At 36.2% G+C, this 20000-nt stretch overlaps 1 long non-coding RNA gene across 26 annotated transcripts in view; it reads left to right on the forward strand.

The window, feature by feature from the left end:
• The first annotated feature begins 2189 nt into the window (after window positions 1-2189).
• Window positions 2190-20000, forward strand: part of LOC145824529 (uncharacterized) — a 36456-nt gene continuing 18645 nt past the window's right edge. For all 26 annotated transcript variants that reach the window (XR_014366228.1, XR_014366230.1, XR_014366224.1 and 23 more), the window contains exons 1-2: window positions 2190-2329; window positions 2601-2644. This is a non-coding gene — a long non-coding RNA (uncharacterized LOC145824529). The remainder of the gene's footprint in view (window positions 2330-2600; window positions 2645-20000) is intronic.

A 20000-nucleotide genomic window follows, 5' to 3' on the forward strand; every position in this document is an offset into this window, starting at 1 on the left:
TGATCGGCTAACAAATGGGCAAAATTCAAATCTGGCCAATCTAATCTGACTATGGGGTGTTTTGAAAAGATGGTTAAAAGTTGACTTTTTAATTTTTTTTAAAAACTTTTTTGACTTTTTTTATGTGAGAGGTGATGTGATTTAAAATAGATTAAAAGTTAACTTTTAACTTTTCATTTAAGTTCCCAAATAACCCCTCTATAAATTAGAACCCTCCACGTTGATGGATTTTGATATTATCTTGTCACCTTTATCTATGAGATTGATCAAAAATATTTGAAATTCTAACAATTTTATTAAAAATTTTGTTAAATATTTTACATGTGTACATGAGACTCATAATACACCTATATAAAATATTTGATATTTTTTTTTATAGAATTGTTAAAATTTCTAGAATTAATTGAGATTGACAGCTGTACTCAAGTTCCCACACAATTTCAGCCTTTATGTCCTTTATATATACTCCAATTCCACGGAAAAAAAAAAAAAAAAGACAGAGTTAGGGTTCGTATTTCTCCCTTCACAGTTTGTCTTTTGTCTTTCTTTTCAAAACGTTTTCTCTTCTCTTTTATTATCTGTCTCTTTTGTATGTGCTCCTTCCCTCTTTTCCCTCTTTCATGGTGGCTAATGATGGCCTTTATGGACATGGTGTGGGTGATGGCGGTGGCTGTGAGTAGCGGTGGTTGTGGTGGTCGGCGGCATGGTGGGTCTTGATTGATGCCCTCTCTCCCTCTTTTCCCAATTTCTTTACTTCATTCTCTTCCTTCTGAGTTCGAGATCTGTAATTGCAAGCTTTGAATTTCATTTTTTTCAATTTCTTTTCTTCAACTCTCCTCTATCGAACAAATTTTTGAAATCGACCGATCTGACCGCTGAACCGATTGATTTGAACTGGACGATTTCAAACTGTAAATCAGTTGAAAAAGGTTGAATGGTTTATTGACTTCTACATATAAAGTAATTATAAAGAATAAGACTTCTACATAAATGGTTGAATGGTTTATTGACTTCTACATATATTTCATATGGTTTATTGAATGGTATATAGAGACTCAATTAGGTGATTTATTGACTTCTAATGGAAACTTACTTTTGCTTCATAAGTAATTATAAAGAAACGAAAATGGTATGTGAGTTTCTGACACAATTTTCTTATAGAAGATAAGTTGTCTCAGTCATGGAGTCCTGGCTTGCCCATGCTGTAGCAAACAAACGTGTTTTACCCTCCAAAGGTTAGAAAATATTTGTTACGTTTTTTTACTGTTATTTTTATTGTTTCATGTTACTGGGTGTTTTGTTACTTGGATGTTTTGTGCCATAGTAGCTAGTTTTTTTCGCCTTCTATTTTTCCTTGTAAGGCCTATAGTGGGATGACAGAGAAAGAGAAGTGTGAAGTGACAAAATAAGTTAATGACCTACAATGTAGGACAAGATGAGGTTAACTGCTCCTACTAGTAGTGAACCCAAGCCTAATAAATGGCAACTTAAAAATAGGCTTTGGGGGGTGACATTGGTTATTGAATGGTGGATGGGCTGTAAATTTTAAGGATTTAAGGGTTTCAAAAATTGTAACAAAAAGTAGTGATTTGAGATTGAAGACACAAAATTTTGCGGTTGTTCTTACACCCTTCAATTCTTTATCTTAAATTTTCTTTTTTTAAAAAGTAAACAATTTTATATACTGAGGCCTCATGGAAATGCTTCTTGTGTATGAAAAGATGCCACTACGAAAAGGTACTTTTGCACGTCCTTGCATATCCAAAAAGCTCTATAAATTCTATACTTGGTCTAGACCTATATGGTATACATGTTCTTGGATATGGTCAATTGTGGGCGTGGGTCTAGGCTTTGGTCTTGAAAAGCTTCTAGGGGGTTAGTGTTGTACTATGAAGTATGGGTACTCTAAAAATATTGTCGTACAAGTACCGGGTACTTACTAGGTGCCGGCATGCGTATCGGGTACGCCAAAAACGCACCGCGTACGTTTTATACGATCAGTATGATGATGGGTACGTGATATGTACGCGATGGGTATGCTGCGGGTACGTTTTTGGGTACTTTGGGATACAAAACAGATTTTTTCCAAAGTAAAGGGTACCGGAGCAAGTTTTTTGGTCTATTTAAAAAAATTATGTAAATTCGGGGTACTTTTGTAATAAACAAAACGTGAGACAAATTAAAATTAGGGTTCTACTCTGTTCGATTGTCTCTCTCTTTTTCTTGAAAGACACAGACCCCAAGAGCTGAAGAACTACTTCCTGCGAAGCTATTGATGAGGTTTTATCGAAGTTGCTAATCGATTCTCCCCTTCAAAGATCACATTCCGGTAAGTTCATCTTCAATTCTGCCTCCTCTTCTTCTTCGACTCTTCTTCCTTTTCTTTGTTCTGTCCAGATTTGTTTCTTTGTTCTGTCCATCTTCGATCTCTTTGTTCTTCGATTCTTCCACTTCTTTCATTTTTTTTTTTCCAGTTTTTTTTCTTCTGTTTCTTCGCAGCAAACGAAGAACGAAGACATCATTTTTCATTTTTTTTTTCCAGATTTCTGTTTCTCTTTTTTCATTTTTTTTCCCCTGATTTTTGTACTCCTCCTTGGCAGCAAACGACCCCCTCCGCTCCAATGACGACTCGTCTTCTCGTCAGGTACTCCCTCTTTTCCCTCCGTTTCTAGGGTTTTGAATGCTGTTCTGTTTTTGCATGCTCTTTCTTTTGAATCTCAATCTCTGTTTTCTTTTTATGTGTTTGAATGCGTATATTAATATATTCAGTTGGTTTTTTAGACTGTTTGTTGGAATGAGAGGTTTGTTCTGTTGTAATGGTTGTTAAGCTGTTTCTTTGTCTTAGGCTCTGTTTGATTAGAATGAAAATTTGTTTGAATGTCAAATGAAAGGAAGGAAAGGAAAATATATTTTCTTGTAAACATTTTATTAGGAAGAAATTTTTGCAGGAAAAAGATAGAGAATTTTTTTATAATTTTAACTATAGGTATCCCCTTGCATTGCATGGACAAATTTTTTTATTATTATTATTATTATTATTTTTTGTGCAAGAAATTAAAAACTCAATTACCATTGCTAATATGTGTTGTATGGAAAAAACTAATTTTGTTGTTGTTTCCGACTCTTTCATGCTAAACAAACTTACCAGAACAGATTGGTTTTTGAATCAATGTGAACAACTTGTGTTGAGTTATATTAAAATTTGATTAAGCTAATGGGTGTAATGTAAAAAAACGTTTTTGTTTATAATATCTTTTCTTTGATATACTTAAAAAAAAAAAAGGGGAATTACATCCATATTTTTTATTACACAAATATGGAGGGTGCCCCCCACAGCATTTCACATGTTATCAAAAAAACTGAAACAAATTTTCTTTTTTCATTTTTTTTCTAGATTTTTGTACTCCTTTTTTTTTTATGTTTCCTCTTTTTTTTTTTGTAATTTCTCTTTTTAATTATGTTATTGAATTTAATTTGTATGTTGGATGTTTAGCTATAAATTTAAAAAAAAAAAATTTAAAAAAAAAGTGGCGTACCCCAGCTGTACCCCGTACTCTACTTTTTTAAAAATTTGCCGTATTGGCGTACCCGTATCGTACCCGCACCCGCACCCGTGCTTCTTAGGTGTTGTAAGAGGTAAAAGAAAGATTTGTGTTTATGAAAAGGAAGGGGGTGGAATTGAATTGATTTCTATAACTTGCAGATTGCATCATTTCTGAAATAGTGCAATTAAAGGGACTGGATAACATTGATTTATGGATTTTAAGATTAAATTAGTAGCTAATAGGTATGGATTTTAAGATTAAATTAGTAGCTAATAGGTATGGGAATAAGTTGGGGTTGGTTTGTACTTGATAAGCTAGGGTTTAGTAGCTGAAAGGGGCACGTTTGAGGGAGGTGAACAGTAACACGCAAAGATGAAGAGATACGAGAAGGAAAGTGGCACTTCACCCTTGTAACATTCATGAAAATTTATATAAAATCCAATTTAGTTTCTCACAAGAAGTGTTCAATGGCAAGTGTGAGATGCATATCCCAAACCCTAATCCAAGTGTGAAGTGTCCGAAATGGATATTTGATATATTTTTAAGAATCTATGTAACATTGGCCAACAGATCTCAAATATACAAAATACTAGAAATAAGGTACATCAATATAACGGGCAAAGACAAGGAATATTCAGTACTATCAAATTGTCTTATGTTTCTGACGCAGCGTTGTAACGGAATGAATGACTAGATATCGTTCTAGTAGACGAAGGGAAAGATATTGTTCTTTGGACGGTAACAACTCGAATTCACGAGCAAAGATAAACAACCTTGCGCACAAGGCAAATGGAGAGAACTCTGGCTATATTCTTAAAAAAAAAAACTCTTTTTTTTTTTCTTTCTATATTTTTGCCACAGGGCTTACAGACATATTTATACTAACTACTAGATACTCAAACTGTGAATTTCCTAATACAGAAATAAATACTAAAACACTCCCTTAAACTCTTGTACCAAATACAATGTATCAAATACAAAGAACCTAACCTTTTGATCTTGAAGAGTTTGAAAGACATGAATACAATCCAATGTATCCATGAATACAAGGAATGAAATGTATCCAATGTATCCATTAATACAAGGAATGAAGTGTATCCAATGTATCCATTAATTAATTTTCCTTTGAACTTGAACCTGTTCTGCATCAGTCTCCCCTTCTTTGAAAGAACTCGTCCCCGAGTTAACTAGAAGAATTGGGATATCTGGAGTCGTATGATACGCAAATAAGTCTTGGACATTGAAAGTTTTGGAGATGGCTAAATCTTCTGGAAGATCCACCACATAAGCATTATCATTGATCTTCTTCAAAATGCGAACAGGACCAATCTTCTTCTGTTTAAGCTTACTGTATGTGCCCACTGGAAACCTCTCTTTACGCAAGTGAACCATTACCATATCACCAACTTCAAAAGTCTTCACTCGTGGATGTACATCTGCAGCGGTTTTATACTTCGCAGTTGATTCTTCCAATTTCTTTCGAACATCTGCATGAATGTTGGCCACCTTTTCCACCATATGATCAGCAATGATACACATTCTTGGAAACTTGGGAAGAGGAACCGAATCTAAGGTATGCAGCGGGGATCGATTGTGGATCCCAAAAAATCCATTTGGACTGCAGCAATTTTCATCTTCGTTGGACTCAGAATTAGCCCATTCTTCTTAAAAACACGACACCAAACCTTTAGATAGTGGGGAATACTTTTCCACAAATATCTAACAATACGACAAACTAAAGATAAGATCGAATAATTTTATTACACAGCTTTTCTCAGTGGGATTCTGAGTATTGACTGAAGTGTAATAATATCATCGATGAGAGGGGCCCACCACTTCTTCCATCAATAATGGTAAAGGCACATCAGCATGACGAACATAAACAATCTCGAACGGAGACTTTCCAGTCGAACGGTTTGGCACATTGTTATAAGCAAACTCCGCTTGAGAAATAACAAAATCCCGCTGCCTTGGACTTTCTTGACACAAACTCCGCAAAATATTTCCCAATGTACGATTCACTACCTCTGTTTGACCATCAGTTTGGGGATGACAAGTAGTACTATACTGCAAAGTTGTATCCAGCCGCTTCCAAAGAGACCTCCAAAAATAACTCAGAAACTTGCTATCGCGATCGGAAACTATAGACTTTGGCACACCATGGAGACGAACTACCTTGCGAAAGAATAGTTGAGCAATATTGTTGGCATTATGTGTTTTCCTGCAAGGAATAAAATGCGCCATCTTCGAAAACCTATCAACAACAACAAAAATAGAATCCGCACCACGCTGTGTTCGCGGAAGACCAAGAACAAAATCCATGGACAGATCCTTCCAAGGAAATTCTGGAATAGGAAGAGGCGTATATAATCCAGTATTTTGTGCCGGACCCTTCACAGTCTGACATGTGTAACAACGCTTCACATACCTCTCTACATCTCTTTTCAACTAAGGCCAATAATATCGAGATTTGACCATAGCGATGTTCTTGTCTCGCCCCAAGTGCCCTCCCAAGCCTCCACCATGAGTTTCTCGAATAATGTGCTCTCGCAAAAACCCGCGAGGAATACAAAGACGATCATCGAAGAATAAAAATCCCTCAAGTAGTAGGTATGTGCTAGATTCTTGAAAACCTGAATTGCATTGTGCCCATGCATCTTTAAAGTCCTCATCATCAGCATAAAGCTCTTTCAAATATTCAAAACCAGAAATCTCATTTTTCGCAATGATAAGTAAAGAAGCTCGTCGACTCAACGCATCAGCTACTTTATTTAATTGACCAGATTTGTGCTTAAGAAAAAAGATAAACTTTTGTATATAAGCAATCCACCTGGCATGCATTCGGTTTGGCTTGGTAGCATTCTGAAGATACTCGAGAGCTTGGTGATGACTGTTTAACACAAATTCCCGTTGAATCAGATATGGCTCCCAATGGTACAAACTTCGTACTACTGCATACAGCTCTTGCTCATACGTCGTCCACTTCTGTCGAGCATCACTTAGTTTCTCGCTGAAGAAGGCTATGGGTCGGCCTTCTTGAGAAAGAACAGCTCCAATGCCAATACCGGAAGCATCACAATCAACCTCAAACAACTTATCAAAGTCCGGCATGGCTAAAACCAGTGTTGTGGTCAACCTCTCTTTCAAAACCGCAAAGTTCTGTTCTGCAGCATCAGTCCACACAAATTGCTTATGCTTCATGCAATCTGTGAGTGGGGCAGCAATGGTACTGAAATTCCGCACAAAACGTCTATAAAAAGTTGCCATACCATGAAAACTGCGTACGTCGGTAATGGACTTTGGGGTTGGCCACTCTCAAATGGCTTTAACCTTAGCCTCATCAACCTTGATCCCTTCGGCACTCACAACATAGCCAGGAAGATCAAGCTGTCTGTCAAAAAACTGCACTTCTTCAAATTCACATATAAATTGTTCTCATGCAAAACATTGAAAACTTTCCTCAAGTGTTGCATATGCTCTTCTTCATCATGACTATAAATAAGGATATCATCAAAATAGACAACTACGAACTTTCCAAGAGGCTGGAATACTTGATTCATTAATCGCATGAATGTACTCGGCACGTTAGACAATCCGAATGGCATAACAAGCCACTCATACAACCCTTCTCTTGTCTTGAATGCTGCTTTCCACTCATCACCGGGGTAGATGCGAATCTGATGGTAACCACTTTTCAAATTGATCTTTGAAAACACTTTCGAACCATTCAATTTATCCAGCATATCATCTAACCTTGGTATAGGAAATCGGTACTTTACCGTGATCTTGTTGATGGCTCTACTGTCAATGCACATCCTCCAACTTCCATCTTTCTTTGGAGTTAGCAAGGCTGGCACTGCACACGGACTCATACTCTCTCTGATTAGACCTTTCTGCAGCAAATCATTAACCTGGTCCTGCAAAATCTGAAACTCTTTCGGACTCATTCTGTAATGTGGCAGGTTCGGTAAACTTGCTCCGGGAACAAAATCAATCTCATGCTGGATGTTCCGCATAGGAGGTAACCCTGCTGGCAGCTCGCCTGGCGCAAGTCCCTGAAACTCAGTAATTAATGGCTTAACTCGCTCTGGTATCGCAATGACAAATTTTTCTTGTTCTTCACCCTTGACCACTAAAGCATAAACCAATTGCGTTTCCTTGATTTCTTTTATAAAATCTGGTATTATAAGGAAAGATTCTGCCTTGGTTGGGGAGGCTGTTACTGGAATTTCACACCTCATAGGAGCCAAGACAACTTTTACTTTATCCTTGTAAAAGGTGTAAGTATTTTCCTTTCCCCTATGCACAGTGTTCAAATCAAACTGCCACGGCCTACCCAACAACATATGACAAGCATTCATGTCGACCACATCGCACAAAAACCTCATCTCTATAATTTGGCACAATAGAGAAAGGAATAACACATTGTTCTGTTACTTTTGTTTCATCGACATCTGTGATCCAGCCAATACTATAAGGAGACGGATGTTTCTTTGTTGGAAGACTCAACTTATCAACCATAGTCCTTGACACGATATTTTCACGGCTACCTCCATCAATAATCAAATCACAGACTCGCTGGTTGACGGTACAACGAATTTTAAAGATATTGTGCCTCTGAACATCCTCTTTCCGTGGTATGTGCATCAAACGCTGTACAACAAGCGATACACCCTCATCTTCATGTGTCCATTCTGCTGAATCTTCTTCTTCGAAATTCTCCTCCTCTTGTCTGCCTTCTTCTTCCTCATGCTCAACTACGTTGGCAGTACATCGCTAGGGACAACGATTAGAATAGTGTCCAACTTCTCCGCAACGGTAACACTTATCACTTCGTGATGGAGCGTAAGGGTCACTCTGTGTTCTTGAACTACTTGTACTCGTCTTTGCATGAGTCTGACCTTTCCATGGGGCCTTGTTCTGATTCTAAGATGCTTGACTTTGACCCGCTTCAGTGACAGCTTTTCCTTTACCCTGCTCGGACTGATTTTGTACTGGTGAAGGCATGACTGTCCTGGTAGAGGGCTGATTTCGAAAACCCATTCTTCTAGCTAATTGCAATTCGGCCCTTGTTGCCAATTGAATGGCATCCAGCAACGTATGAACCGTTTGCATGTTAACCACATCCTGTAGATTTGTACGCAATCCATCCACAAATCGCACCACCAATTGTCCTTCGTTTCCGGTAAGTTGTTATGGGAGGAAAGTTGTTGGAACTCAGCAGAATACTCATGGACTGATCTGGCTCCTTGTTGACATCGTTGGTACTGATGGAACAGAACCTGATCATAATCTGGAGGAAGAAAACCTGCTCTCATCAATTGCTTCATTCGGTGCCAAGCCCAAATCTTACTCTTGCCTTGTCACATCCTAGACAATTGCAATTGCTCCCACCATGCAGAAGCACCACTTTTCAGTTTGTACGCAACAATTTCACCTTCTTCTCTTCTTCGATATCCATGTAATCGAAGAACCGTTCTACTTCATTCAACCAATCCAGAAAATCTTCAATGTTTAACTGCCCATTGAAGGAAGGGAGGTCCATCCTCATACGGTAGTTATTGTTGTTATACTGAACACCTTCTCTGGGCTCCTCGTACATTGCGATCTGCTCAAGATCATCATCTGTTGAATCACCATCGTAAACTGGGTTGTTTACAACACGCCTAGGAGGAACCCCTAAGCATTCAGGATTGTTGCCTACCCTTGGTTCACGAACATGCTGGCCGCGAGGCGCAATAGGATCCTCTGTTGTTGCTCTCTCGGCGTTGAGATTCAATCTATTGAGAAGACCAAGAATCTGGTCCAACTGTTGTTGTTGCCTCTCAATTGCACCCCACACAGCTGCATTGTTAGATTTTGGTGAAGTCTCACCGTCGTTGGCCATTGAGACAAGGGAGGACCTCGCTCTGATACCACTTGACGCAGCGTTGTAACGGAATGAACGACTAGATATCGTTCTAGTAGACGAAGGGGAAGATATTGTTCTTCGGATGGTAACAACTCGAATTCACGAGCAAAGATAAACAACCTTGCGCACAAGGCAAATGGAGAGAACTCTGGTTATATTCTTAAAAAAAAAACTCTTTTTTTTTTTCTTTCTATATTTTTGCCACAGGGCTTACAAACATATTTATACTAACTACTAGATACTCAAACTGTGAATTTCCTAATACAGAAATAAATACTAATCAAATACAAAGAACCTAACCTTTAGATCTTGAAGAGATTGAAAGACATGAATACAATCCAATGTATCCATGAATACAAGGAATGAAATGTATCCAATGTATCCATTAATACAAGGAATGAAGTGTATCCAATGTATCCAATGTATCCATTAATTACTTTTCCTTTGAACTTGAACCTGTTCTGCATCAGTTTCCTATCCTGCCAACTAAATAAGCCACATCAAGCCAAGATGGATAATAATCCAATTATTTCTCTTCCCCACCTTTTCCCCTCTTCAACAACCAAGGCATTAGAGTTGCCAGGAACACCCAAGCCACACTAAACCAAGAGGGGCCAAAGTTTAAAGCTCCTCAGCCACCGAACAATAGCTGAGTATCTCTTGCACATGTAATCAATTCACAGATAAATTATTAGATAAGTTTTCATTTACTAGAGAAGAGATTGGAATTTGAGAGATATAAACAACATTTAATTAGATAAGTGAGATCTAAATTACGTTGGAACTTGGAAGTCAGCATTTAGACAATTGAAATGTCGAAAGATAAATGTAAATTTCCAACTACTCAATCAATGCCACAAAAACAACAATCTGGGATGCAGAGACGATGTGATAAGGATGCAATCTATTAAACCAGTCCAATAGAAACACGTGTATAGCAGCGTTTAGGTCGGTTTGGTTTCCGCCTGTTGTTTAGTTTTAAAACCATTGACCAACTATGAAATTGAAATTTTGTAAATTTGTAAATTGCAGCTGAACGAAAGTTGGTTGCAGTGGTCTCTTTTTCCAAGGTTATCAACAACATTTGACCCATATCTGGCTTGTAATTTTAGGCATTTGAGAGGAAAGACCACCTTTGGACTGTCCCAAAATAGGTCTCATTTGGTCCGAAAAAATGATTCCACCAGGCCCAGGGACTGGACCAGGCCCAAAGCCTTTGAGGCTTAACTTAGGCCTAATCACCTCTAATTCCACAACATAATTGGTCTTCTTGGAGTGACACAAATCATGGTCACTAACTCCTAAAGTCCCCTAGCTAGGCCCTTCCCCGTTCACAATGGGGTTTGGTCGGGTGATTCGGTTGTTCGAACACCCAACCAAAATCCGTACGAGCCACCTCTTGAAATAGCATGCCCTATATTGTTATATGATTTTCACTCCGGTGACTCTAGTTCTGTTTTGTCTGTGGATATGGTTATATGTTAGGTATAATATCGTATTTATATGTATTTTGTTATGAATTTCTGTTTTCATAGACGAACCTGAGTAACTTATTTGTTTGATGAATACATATTTACATTTGATTATTTTGGTCTAAATGCCTATCCGTGTAGATTTTCTGACTCTCATGTTCTTGGTATAATACTACTCATTCTGCAGTATGCTCATAGTTAGATCAAAATTAGTTGCACTAATCACCAGTTCATAGATATTCAAAAATTAAAAAACCGAAAGTTAAGATAAGTATAAACTAGAATTAAACATCAAGAAGATAGGCGAAAAGCCGATAAACCATTAAACGCGAAACTATTGAATTGTCCAAAATTAGCACCTAGAAAGATGACGTGCAAAAATTAATAGGATAACAAATATTAGACTTATTAAATGTGAAATTATTGAGATATGCTATCTGTGCTTTAAGGCTAAAATAAGTCGTCTCGGCCAAATCATTCTTGCCATAATGATATCTCACTTTCTCAAAAGCATGGTGAATTGTCGTAGTAGTGTTCGAGGTTCGTTCTGGCATCCAATCTCTGGCTCTCGCAGCCAAAAAATTCATAACCTGGTATCCCTCCCTAGAGATGTAATCAAACATATAATTGTTGAACTCTTTAGGAGGTAATTTCCTGTAGGTACAAAAATGCGTTAGTGTAAAAGAAAAAAAAATTATTTGAACGACTTATAAATAAAAATAAATAAAGCAATAATTCATGCTTGGAGAAATCGTAATATTCCACTGGTAATTCGCCGCCTTTAATAGTTTTAACAATGAATGTGTTATTCAATTGTATTAATATCTATGTGAACACATTGTCGAGTTAGAAGGAGGTTACATTTTGCAGCTTTTAGCTTAGCTTCGTATTTGTCGTGAACAACTTTGAGCAGTATAGCTTGTATAGCTTTAATCATACCAAATGATCTTGGAAAACAACCCGCTGAAGCATAAACGGTTCCATCTGTCTTAATGAATGATATATCTGAGTTGATTTTAATCCAATTCATGGAAGGCGGAATCCAAATAACCCTACTAATTGGTTGTTCTAAGAGTTTAATTTTTTGAATTTTAATGAACTCCTTGAAATTGCCGTACTCATGCGGGTCCAAACTCGAAAATATGTCCATATACTTATATATGGAAGTGTATATGGGCTGTGTTAATTTCAATTGTAATCCGTATAAAGTACGAAGGTGGGGTAAATGCTTTTTTTCGAATTGGGTTCACAAACTAATCTCAAATGAGTTGACATACAATAATCCCCATTTCTAACCCAAAAAAAAAAAATTAATAACAGGTCTTATATAAAAAGGTTTCATTTTGAAACCTACATAATTAAAAAAATAATATTAATAATTTTCAAGAAGATATATACATAACAAAGACAATAACACTTATTATTATATGAATACTCCTCACTTATTGGATCATCCCTCTTGAATGACATGAATCAGTTGAATCAGGCTAAGTTTGGCAACTCTTAAAAAATTCAAAAAGTCACTATCTTATTTAAGTCACATCGCCTTTCTAACATATCACTTCAACCCAACCCAAACCCAACCCATATTTCATAAAAAGTCAAAAAGTGCACTTATTTAGATCATTCCAAACAATCCCTCAGTTAGTAAGTTAGAAATATAGATTATTGTATATCGATTCCATTTGAGATTAGTTTGAGAACTCAATTTAAAGAAAACCATTTACCACATCTTCGTACTTTATACGGATTATAGTCGAAATTGAAAAGACCCATATAAATTTCCGTGAAAGAGTATATGGACATATTTTTTAAATTAGGTCCGCATAAGTATGACTATTTCGAAGAATTTATTTGAGTTCAGACAATTAGTGTACACTTGGAACAACCAATTGGTAGGCTTATTTGGGTTCCTCCTTCAATGGATTGGAATGAAATCAACTCAGATGCATTAGGACAGGTGGGACTGTTTATGGTTTAGTGGGATTGTTTTCCGAGAAGCTATACATGTTTTATACATGTTTTACGGCTCAAAGGTGTTCGCGACGGCTACGAAGTTGAGTTAAAAGCTGCTGAATGTAGCCTCCTAGCTCGACAATATGGGTTCACATAGATGTTAATACAATTGGATGACTCATTCATTATTAAAGCTATCAAAGGCGGCAAATTACCCGTGGAATATTACGATCTCTACATGTATGAATTATTTATTCATATATTGTTATTTATTCTTTGCTCTAATGCATTTTTGTACCTATAGGAAATTATCCGTTAAAGAGTTCAAGAATTAGATGTTTGATGTCGACAACTACTGTGGCAATTTGCCGTGCTTTGAGGAAGTAAAGAGACTGTTATGGCAAAAATGATTTGGTCGGGACGACTTATTTTAGACTTAAAGCGCATATAGTAGGTTTCAATAGTTTCACATTTAATAAGTTTAGTATTTGCTATCCTGTTAATTTTTGCATATTGTTTTTCTGGATGCTAATTTGGGAGAATCCAATAGTTTCACATTTAATGGTTTACCGGGTTTTCACTTATATGTTTATATGTATTTTAAAATGAATTTCAGTTATCATAGATGAACATGAGTAACTTATTTGTTTGATGAAAACATATTTATATTTGATCGTTTTGGCCTAAATGCCTATCCATGGAGATTTTTTAACTCTTATGCTCTCGATATAATACTACTCACTCTGCAGTATGCTCATAGTCAGATCAAAATTAGTTTATCTAATTACGAATTCGTATATATTCAAAAATTAAAAAATCAAAAGTTTAGATTAGTACAAACTAAAATTAAACATCGAGAAAATAGGCGAAGAAGCCGATAAACCGTTTAATGTGAAACTATTGAATTGTCCCAAACTAGCACCTAGAAAGGCGACATGCAAAAATTAACAGGATAGCAAATATTAGATTTATTAAATGTGAAACTATTCAAACCTGCTATCTGCGCTTTAAGCCTAAAGTAAGTCGTCTCGGCCAAATAATTCTCTTCATATTAGTCTCTCACTTTCTCAAAAGCACGTTGAATTGCCGTAGTAGTCTTCAAGGTTAGTTCTAGCATCCAATCTCTGGCTCTCGTAGCCAAAAAATTCACGGCCTGGTATCTCTCTCGAGGGTGTAATCAAACATGTAATTGTTGAACTCTTTTGGAGGTAATTTCCTGTAGTTATAAAAATGCATTAGTGTAAAAAAAAAAAATCATTTGAACGATTTATAAGTAATAACAAATAAAGTAATGATTCATACATGTAGAGATCGTAATATTCTATTAGTAATTCGCCACCTTTAATAGCTTTAACAATGAATGAGTTATCCAATTGTATTAATATCTATGTGAACCCATATTGTCGAGCTAGAACGAGGCCACATTCGGTAGCTTTTAGCTCAGCTTCGTATTTGTCGCGTAACAACTCTGAGCTGTATAACTTATATAGTTTTAATTGTACCCAAATGATTTCGGAAAATTACCCCGTTGAAGCATAAACAGTCTCATCTGCCGGCCTTGGCATGCTGGGCAATGCCGGGACATGGCATGCCGACCAAGACCGTGGCTTGGCATGCCATTTTAATCCAATTCATGGAAGGAGGACTCCAAATAACGCTACCAATTGGTTGTTCTAAGAAATGGCCGTACTTATGCGGATCAAAATTCAAAAATATGTCCATATATATGGAAATGTAGGTGGGTGGTGTCAATTTCGATTGTAATTTGTATAAAATACGGAGATGGGGTAAATGTTTTTCTTCGAATTGGGTTCTCAAACTAATCTTAAATGGAGTTGACATACAATAATCCCTATTTCTAACTAAAAAACTAATCACAGGTTTTATACGAAAAGGTTCCATTTTGAAACCTACAAAATTAAAAAAATAATATAAACAATTTTCAAGAAGATACATACATAACAAAGATAATAACATTTATTATTATATGAATACTCCTCACTTATTGTATCATCCCGCTTGAATGAAATCAGTTAGTAAGTAAAGAGGAGTATTCATATAATGATAGTTATTAACTTTGTTACGTATATATCTTTTTAAAAATTGATTGTTGTATTTTGTTAATTCCGCAGGTTTCAAATGGTTCTTTTTGGTATAAGACTTGTGATTAGTTTTTTAGTTAAAAATATGGATTATTGTATATCGATCCCGTTTGAGATTAGCTTGACAACCCAATTCAAAGAAGAGCATTTACCACATCTTCGTACCTTATGTGGATTATAATCGAAATTGAAAAGACCCATATACATTTCCGTGAAGGAGTATATGGACTTATTTTTGAAATTGGGTCCGTATCAGTATGGCTGTTTCGAGGATTTTATTAAAGTTCAGACAATTAATGTGTTGAATATTATTAATATTCTACACTTGGAACAATCAATTGGTAGGTTTATTTGGGTTCCTCCTTCCATGTATTGGAATAAAATCAACTCATATGCATCATTCATTAGGATAGGTGGGATTGTTTATGGTTCAATGGTGTTGTTTTCCGCGATTATTTGGGTACGATTAAAACTATACTTGTTATACGAATTAGAGGAGGTGTACGCAACAGCTACAAAGCTAAGTTAACAGTTGCCGAATGTAGTCTCATTCTGGCTCGACAGTATGGGTTCACGTAGATGTTAATACAATTGGATGACTCATTCATTATTAAAGCTATCAAAGGCGGCAAATTACTCGTGGAATATTACGATCTCTACATGTATGAATTATTTCTTCATATATTGTTATTTAGAAGTCTTGCAAATAAATTTTTTTCTTTGCTCTAATGCATTTTTGTACCTATAAGAGATTACCCGTTAAAGAGTTCTAGAATTAGATGTTTGATTAAATCTTAGAGAGGAAAACTAGATTGTGGATTTTTTGGCAATGAGAGCTAGAGATTGGATGCTAGAACCAATGTCGACAACTACTGTGGCAATTTGACGTGCTTTGAGGAAGTAAAGAGACTATTATGGTAAAAATGATTTGGTCAAAACGACCTATTTTAGGCTTAAAGCACATATAGTAGGTTTCAATAGTTTCACATTTAATAAATCTAGTATTTGTTATCCTGTTAATTTTTGCATGCTGTCTTTTTAGGTACTAGTTTAGGACAATTCAATAGTTTCACATTTAACGGATTATCGGGTTCTTAGCTTATCTTCTTGATGTTTAATTCAAGTTTGTACTTATCTTAACTTTTTTAGTTTTTTTAATTTTTGAATATATATGAACTGGTGATTAGTGTAACAAATTCTGATCTGACTATAAGCATATTGCAGATTGAGAAGTATTATACTGAGAGCATAACGGTTAGAAAATCTCCATGGATAGGCATTGAGGCCAAAATGATCAAATATGAATATGTTTTCATCAAACAAACAAGTTACTCATGTTCGTCTCTGATATAAAAAATTCATATAAATACGATATTATATCTAATAAATAACCATATCCTCAGGCAAAAATTCAAGTTACTATGTCATTGAATGGCTAGTTAACTCTTGGGGTACCCTTTTTTTTACAGGTTCATTTCCTATGATTCCCCTACTGAGTACATAAAGACTCAATTAGGTGATTTATTGAGTTCTAATTGAAACTTACTTTTGCTTCATAAGTAATTATAAAGAAAGAAAAATGGTATGCGAGTTTTTGACATGTTTTCTTACAGAAGATACGTTGTCTTAGTCATGGAGTCCTGGCTTGCCCATGCTGCAGCAAACAAATGTGTCTCCCCCCAACCCCCCCCCCCCCCCCCCCCCAAACCCAAATGTTAGGAAGTATTTGTTACTTTTTTACTGTTATTTTTATTGTTTGGTGTTGCTGGGTGTTTTGCTACTTGGATGCTTTGTGCCATAACAGCCAGCTTTTTTTGCTTTCTATTTTTCCTTGTTAAGGCCTGTAGTGGGAAGACAGAGAAAGAGAAGTGTGAAGTGACAAGATAAGTTAATGACCTACAATGTAGGACAAGATGAGGTTAACTGCTCCTTCTAGTAGTGAAACCAAGCCTCATAAATGGCCACCTAAAAATAGGCTTTGGGTGGGTGATATTGGTTTTTGAAGGGTGGATGGGTGGTAAATTATGGGGATTTAAGGGTTCCAAAAATTGCAACAAAAGGTAGTGATTTGAGTTTGAAGACACAATTTTGGGGTTGTTCTTACCCCTTTCAATTCTTTATCTTAAATTTCCTTTTTTTATACGTAAACAATTTTATAAACCGAGGCCTCCATGGGAATGCTTCTTGTGTGTGAAAAGATGCCACTGCCAAAAGGCACTTTACACGTCCTTGCATATCCAAAAGCTCTACAAATTCTATACTTGGTCTAGACATATGGTGTACATGTTCTTGGATATGGGTGTCAGTTGTGGACGTGGGTCTGGGCTTTGGTCTTGAAAAGCTTCTAGGGTTAGTGTTGTAAGAGGTAAAAGAAAGATTTGTGTTTGTGAAAAGGAAAAGGGTGGAATTGAATTGATTTCTATAACTTTCAGATTGCATCATTTCTGAAATAGTGCAATTAAAGGGACTGGATAACACTGATTTATGGATTTTTAGATTAAATTAGTAGCTCATAGGTATGGGAATAGGTGGGGGATGGTTTGTACTTGATAAACTAGGGTTTAGTTTTTTAGGGAGGTGAACAGTAACACGCAAAGTTGAAGAGATAGGAGAGGGAAAGTGGCACTTCACCCTCATAACGGTCATGAAAATTTATATAAAATCCAATTTAGTTTCTCTCAAGAAGTGTTCAATTGCAAGTGTGAGACACGTATACCAAACCCTAATCCCAGTGTGAAGTGTCCGAAATGGATATTTGATATATTTTTAAGAATCCATGTAACATTGGCCAACAGATCCCAAATATACAAAATACTAGAAATAAGGTACATCAATATAACGGGCAAAGACAAGGAATATTCGGTACTATCAAATTGTCTTATGTTTCCTATCCTGCTAACTAAGTAAGCCACATCAAGCCAAGATGGATAATAATCCAATTATTTCTGATCCCCACCCTTTTCCCTCTTCAACAACCAAGGCATTAGAGTTGCCAGGAACACCAAGCCACACTAAACCAAGAGAGGGCCCAAGTTTAAAGCTCCTCAGCAACCGAACAATAGCTGAGTATCTCTTGCACATGTAATCCATTCACTGATAATTTATTAGATAAGTTTTCATTTACTAGAGAGAAGAGATTGGAATTTGAGAGATCTAAACAACATTTAATTAGATAAGTGAGGTCTAAATTACGTTGGAACTTGAAAGTCAGCATTTAGACAATTGAAATGTCGAAAGATAAATGTAAATGTCCAACTACTCAATCAATGCCACAAAAATAACAAATCTGGGATGCAGAGACGAGGTGATAAGGATGCAATCTGTTAAACCAGTCCAATAGAAACACGTGTAGTTTAGTTTAGTTCGGTTCGGTTTCCGCTGCTTGTTTTGTTTTGAAACCATTGACCAACTATGAAATTGAAATTTTGTAAATTTGTAAACTTCAGCCGACTGGAAGTTGGTTGCAATCGTCTCCTTTTCCAAGGTTATCAACAACATTTGACCATATCTGGCTTGTAATTTTAGGCATATGAGAGGAAGAACCACCTTTGTACAGTCCCAAAATAGGTCTCATTTGGTCCGGAAAAATGATTCCACGAGGTCCAGGGACTGACCAGGCCCAAAGCCTTCGAGGCTTAACTTAGGCCTAATCACCTCTAATTCCACAAAATAATTGGTCTTCTTGGAGTGACACAAATCATGGGCACTAACTCCTAAATTCCCCTAGCCAGGTCCCTCCCTGTTCACAATGGGGTTTGGTCGGGTGATTCGGTTGTCCGAACACCCAAACAAAATCCGCACAAGCCACCTGTTGAAATCGCATCCCTTGTATTGTTATATGATTGTTACTCTGGTGACTCTTGTTTTGTTTTTGCTATGGATATGGTTATATGTTAGGTGTAATATCATATTTATATGTATTTTAAAATGAATTTCTGTTATCATAGACAAACATGAGTAACTTATTTGTTTGATAAAAACATATTTATATTTGATCATTTTGACCTAAATGCCTATCCATGGAGATTTTCTAACTCTTATGCTCTCAGTATAATGTTACTCACTCGGCAGTATGCTCATAGCCAGTTCAAAATTAGTTCCACTATTCACAAGTCCATATATATTTAAAAATTAAAAAACCAAAAGTTAAAATAAGTACAAACTATAATTAAACATCAAGAAGATAGGCGAAGATGCCGATAAACTGTTAAACGTGAAACTATTGAATTGTCCCAAACTAGCACCTAGAAAGACGACGTGCAAAAATTTACAGGATAGCAAATATTAGACTTATTAAATGTGAAACTCTTGAAACTTGCTATCTGTGCTTTAAGCCTAAAGTAAGTCATCTCAGTCAAATCATTCTTGCCATAATAGTCTCACTTTCTCAAAAGCACGGTGAATTGCCGTAGTAGTCTTCGAGATTAGTTCTAGCATCCAATCTCTGGCTCTCATTGCTAAAAAATTCACAACCTGGTATCCCTCTCTAGCGATGTAATCAAACAAGTAATTGTTGAACTCTTTAGGAGTTAATTTCCTGTAGGTACAAAAATACATTAGTGTAAGGAAAAAAAATTCATTTGAACGACTTCTAAATAAAATAAATCAAGCAATAATTAATACATGTAGAGATCGTAATATTCCACTAGTAATTCGCCGCCTTTAATGGCTTTAACAATGAATGAGTTATCCAATTGTATTAATATCTACGTGAACCCATATTGTCGAGCTAGAAAGAGGCTACATTCGGCAGCTTTTAGCTTGGTTTCGTATCTGTCGTGTATAACTGTGAGCCGTATAGCTTGTATAACTTTAATCGTACCCAAATGATCTCAGAAAACAGCCCCGCTGAAGCATAAAAAGTTCCATTTGTCTTGATAAATAATATATCTGAGTTGATTTTAATCCAATCAATGGAATGAGGAATCCAAATAACCATACCAATTGGTTGTTCTAAAAGGAAAGTATTAATCATAGTCGAAACCCTAATTTTTTTTTAATAAACTCCTCGAAA

Source organism: Camellia sinensis, chromosome 4 (assembly GCF_055761805.1).
Source record: "Camellia sinensis isolate YWXY chromosome 4, ASM5576180v1, whole genome shotgun sequence".
Classification (NCBI taxonomy): domain Eukaryota; kingdom Viridiplantae; phylum Streptophyta; class Magnoliopsida; order Ericales; family Theaceae; genus Camellia; species Camellia sinensis.